The sequence below is a fragment of the Pteropus vampyrus genome, unplaced genomic scaffold (assembly GCF_000151845.1).
Source record: "Pteropus vampyrus isolate Shadow unplaced genomic scaffold, Pvam_2.0 Scaffold170, whole genome shotgun sequence".
Lineage (NCBI taxonomy): Eukaryota > Metazoa > Chordata > Mammalia > Chiroptera > Pteropodidae > Pteropus > Pteropus vampyrus.
Genome location: NW_011888951.1, coordinates 2,592,989 through 2,597,082, shown reverse-complemented (window position 1 = coordinate 2,597,082; position 4,094 = coordinate 2,592,989).

Below are 4,094 nucleotides of genomic sequence, written 5' to 3'. Positions count from 1 at the left end.
GGTTTGGATCAGTAGTTCTCAAAAGTTCCCAAGGGTCACTCAGGGAGCCTGTAATAAAAGTGCTGATAACCCCCATCTCTCTGTTCTGATTCTGGAGAGCTGGTTGGCCCCAGGAACCTGCATTTTAATCAAGCAATACTCTTCTACCCCACCCCACCCCACCCGCCACCTCCAAGAATCTGATGTGGCAGATCCCATGACTCCTCTCTGAGAAACTGGATGAAGATGGTAGAATGAGGATGACAACGACCTTCCAAGAAAAGTGCATGAAACACTAGGTTTCGCAGTGTGTGTGGCTTGCTGAGAAAGCCAGGGCATAAATCTCAGACTGACGTTCAGGTCCAGTATTTGCCTATGGCATTGAGCAGGCTAGATGGAGAATTTTTCTGGCCTTAATCTCATTTACTTCTACCACTCCCATGTGGGGAAAATGGGAGGCTCGAGTCTCCCAGCCTATAAAATGAAAAAATGATGGTTGGGCCTTGCCTTATAGAAGAATGAGGTAGAACAAATCTCCAAGTATAAATAAAACCTTCAGGCCTGGATGGGGCTGGAAGACTTCTCAGAAGGTATCTCCCTCTGCTTTGCTCAAAGGATTCAGAAAGCAGTAGATGGAGTAACAGGACCATCTTCACCTTCCTGCCTGGAGTAACCAAAAAGCATATGAAGGACATCTCAAACAACAGTTTTAAAATGCTGGACATCAGGCAATGAAGGACAGTGATCCTTGAGAGACAGGAAGCAAATAAGGTGAGCCCTAGATTGCTCCACCTTGCTGCCTGGAGAGAGTTTCTAGGCTGCAGCACAGAGAAGGAAATCCAGACAGACAGAGGCTAACAAAATCCACAAATTGAGGAGATGGAGTGTAGAGTTTGGAAAAGCAAGGCAGCTAGAGGTCACAGGACAGAGTAGTAGAGCAGACAAAACTGTAGACACAAAAAGCTCCAGAGATGCACAGAGTGCCCCTCAAATATTTAGCAGAGTTCTGATGAGCACATGCAGATGAGGAAACTACCCCAGGATAGGGGAAGAACCACCCAGTTGATGGCCATACAGAGATGGGAAAATCTGGTGTGGCTAAACAGATTCCAAGACAAAAACTATACCAGAGATAAAGATCAATTCCTAATGATAAATGGGTCACTTCATCAATAAGATATAACAATCCTAAATATGTATCCACCTAATAGCAGAGTTTCAAAATATATGAATCAAAAACTGATAAATCTGAAAAGAAAAATAGACAAATTCACAATTCTAGTTGGAGATTTTAATACCCCCTCTCAATAAGTCATAGAACAGATAGAAAATCAGCAGGATAAGGACACTATAAACAAACTAGATCTGATTTATAGAATCCCACAACAGCAGAAAGTACATTCTTCTCAAGTGCACACAGACTGGTATATTTCTAGCAAGATCAACGAAGAGCAAAAAGAGAGAAGACATCAGTGAAATTGATAAACAGCTAGCTAAACTGATCAGGAAAAAAAGAGTGGAGACACAAATTACAAATATCAGGAGTAAGAGAGGTGGCATCACCTCTATAACATCTATAAGATTCCATAGATGTTAAAAGGATAATAGAATATTACAAATAACTTAATGCCAATAAATGCAATAACTTTGAAGAAATGGATACATTTCTTAAAAGATACTACCAAAATTCACTCAAAAAGAAATACATAATTTTCATATTCTCGTATCGATTCTAGAAGTTGAATTTTTAGTTTAAAACATTTCCACAAAGAAAATTCCAAGAATAGATGGCTCCACTAATGAATTTTATCAAATATTTTAAGAAGAAATAATACCAATTCTATACGAACTATTACTGAAAACTAAAGAAGAGGGAAAACCCATGAGGCTTGCATTACTCTGACACCGTTTGCCTGCACTTTTCTTTATAAAGTGATGTCTTTATGTCAAGACATCACTTTATAAAGAAAAGTGCAGGCAAACGTCCCTCATGAACAGAGATAAAAATTCTCAATGAAATTTTAGCAAATAAAATTTAACAATGTATATACAAAGGATAATACATTATGATCAAATAGTATTTATCTCAGGGAAGCAAGATTAGTTTAACATTTGGAAAGCAATTCATGTAAATTACCACATTAATAAACAAAATAGATCATCTCAATAGCTGAAAAAAAAAAAAACACAACAAAATTCAACGTCCATCCCTGATATAAACTTTCAGCAAACTAGCAATAGAAGGAAACTTCCCCAACCTGATAAAACATCATCTATAAAAAACCTACAGCTAACAACATACTCATGATGAAAGACAGACTGCTTTCTCCTCCAGATCAGGAATGCATGAGGCCAGTAAGGCAAGTGTCTACTGTCACTACTCCCATTCGACATTGTAAATAGCCATTGAAATAAGACAAGAGAAGAAATAAAAGACATCCAGATTGGAAACAAAGAAATAAAACTGTCTTTATTCATAGACTGTATGATTATATAGCAAATCTGATGGAATCTATTAAAAACCTACTAGAATTAATATATGAGTTTCGCAAAGTTGTATGATACATAATTGATGCATAAAAACCAACTACTTTTATACACTAGAAATTAAAATTAAAAAATATAAGTTACTATTAAAAAATATGAAGTACTTAGGGGTAAATCAGACAAAGGAGGTACAAGCCTATACACCAAAAATTACAAAACATTACTGAGCAAAAGTAGAGAAAAAAATAAAGAGAGAGATATAATGTAATCATGGGTGAGAAAACTCATGTTAAGAGGGCAGTTCTGATCAGAAAAAAAAAAGGTCTAGATGGTAGAGGCTCTGTTCATCCCTCTGGTGACCAAATCAAAGTTGTGACAGAAAAAAAGAGCAAATAGCAAGGAAAATCACCTGCTATCTAGATGAACAAACCATACAATGAGGGAGAAATCTAAGAAATCACCCTGCAACGGCAGAAGGTGGGACGGGGCAAGGACGTGAGGCTGCCTGGTTCTGAGCAGCTGAGGGGACAGAGGCTGTGGAGCGGCAGTTGCAGATGCCTCTTAAAGGGGTCGTGTCCGCAAGTGGACTTTCTCAGTGACAGACCTGCTCACTCTGAGCATCAGTGCCAGTTTGGCTGTGCAGGGAGCACCAGGAATTTACAAGGGGACACTGAGTTGTTAGAGTGAGGGCTGAGGCGAGACTCGCTCTGTACAGAAGTGCTGGAGCATCATTGTTCCTCTGTTGAGCCCTCCTCGCTCCCAGTGTGTGGACACAGCTCCGCCGTAGCGGAGATGTCATCAAACTAGATAACAGAAGTCACTACACCTAGAGGATTTCCTGAAACTCCACCTCCCCCAACTCATGGCCCCACCCAAGCCACATACAGGTGTGTCCTCTCTTAGTCCAGTGCCTCTTGCTGAGCAGCACCTAGACTCATACTGGGGGAAGCTGGCCTCAGTTTCTGATGTGGCCTTTTGGGGTAACTATATGCACAGCATCTGTGGATTGCTTGCTGAATCTTAACAGGTGGCCCCAGAGGGGCACAGGCTGGGGCTAAAACTGGCCTGCAGCTGAACTTTCTCAGGACTGTGCCACTGGACACCTACTACACAAAGCTGCACTAATAAGACTGGGAGCTTTAAGAGTTTTGCTTAGTACATAGAAACAAACACAGAAAGGCAGCCAAATGGGAAGACAAAGAAGCAGAAATGAGAGAACAAAACAGAGATCCAAAAATAATGGAGTCAAGCAATCTAACAGATGCAGAGTTCAAAACACTGGTTATAAAGATACTCAATGAACTTATGGGACGTATAGATGAATTCAGTGAGAACTTTAACAAAGAGATTAAAAAAAACATATAAATGGAAATGGAAATTATAAAAGGGAACCAGTCAGAAATGAAGAACACATTATTTGAGATGAGAAGTATATTAAATGGAATAAATAAAATGAATAAAGAGGAGAATCAAATGACATATATGGGATGGGAAAGCCAAGGACACTCAATCAGAATGGCAAGAAAAAAGAGGCCAAGACTATAATAATAATTTAAGGAGCTTATGAGACATTTTTAAAGGTAAAAATATCCATGTCATAGGGAAGGAAAACAAGATGTTGAAGAGCT